Raw genomic sequence first — 845 nt, 5'->3', positions numbered from 1 at the left:
CCCCTCGTCCAAGGTAAGGAGCAGCAGCTGCGCTTTGCTGGAGCAGCCGTGAAGAAATATCCCACGTCCAAGGTGAGAGAAACCCAAGTAACATGATAGGTGTTGCGAGAGGGCTTCAGAGGGCAGACACACTGAAACCATAATCACAGAAAACTAGCCAATCTGATCACACGGACCACAGCCTTGTCTAACTAAGTCATGCCATATGGGGCCACCCAAGATGGGAGGGTCATGGTGGAGAGGTCTGACAGAATGTGGTCCACTGGAGTAGGGAATGGCAAACCACTTCAGTATTCTTGCCTTGAGAACCCCATGAACAGTATGAAAAGGCAAAATGATAGGATACTGAAAGATGAACTCCCCAGGTCGGTAGGTGCCCAATATGCTACTGGAGATCAGTGGAGAAATAACTCCAGAAAGAATGAAGGGATGGAGCCAAAGCAAAAAGAATACCCAGCTGTGGATGTGACTGGTGATAGAAGCAAGGTCCGATGCTATAAAGACCAATATTGCATAGGAACCTGGAAAGTCAAGTCCATGAATGAAGGCAAATTGGAAGTGGTCAAACAGGAGATGACAAGAGTGAACGTCGACATTCTAGGAATCAGCAAACTAAAATGAAATGGAAAGTGTGAATTTAACTCAGATGACCATTATATCTACTACTGTGAGCAGGAATCTCTTAGAAGAAATGGAGTAGCCATCATGGTCAACAAAAGAGTCTGAAATGCAGTACTTAGATACAGTCTCAAAAACAACAGAATGATCTCTGTTCGTTTCCAAGGCAAACCATTCAATATCACAGTAATCCAAGCCTGTGCCCCAACCAGTAACGCTGAAGAAGC

Source organism: Bison bison, unplaced genomic scaffold (assembly GCF_000754665.1).
Source record: "Bison bison bison isolate TAMUID 2011002044 unplaced genomic scaffold, Bison_UMD1.0 scf7180017864328, whole genome shotgun sequence".
NCBI lineage: Eukaryota > Metazoa > Chordata > Mammalia > Artiodactyla > Bovidae > Bison > Bison bison.
Note: the sequence above shows the minus strand (reverse complement) of the source record.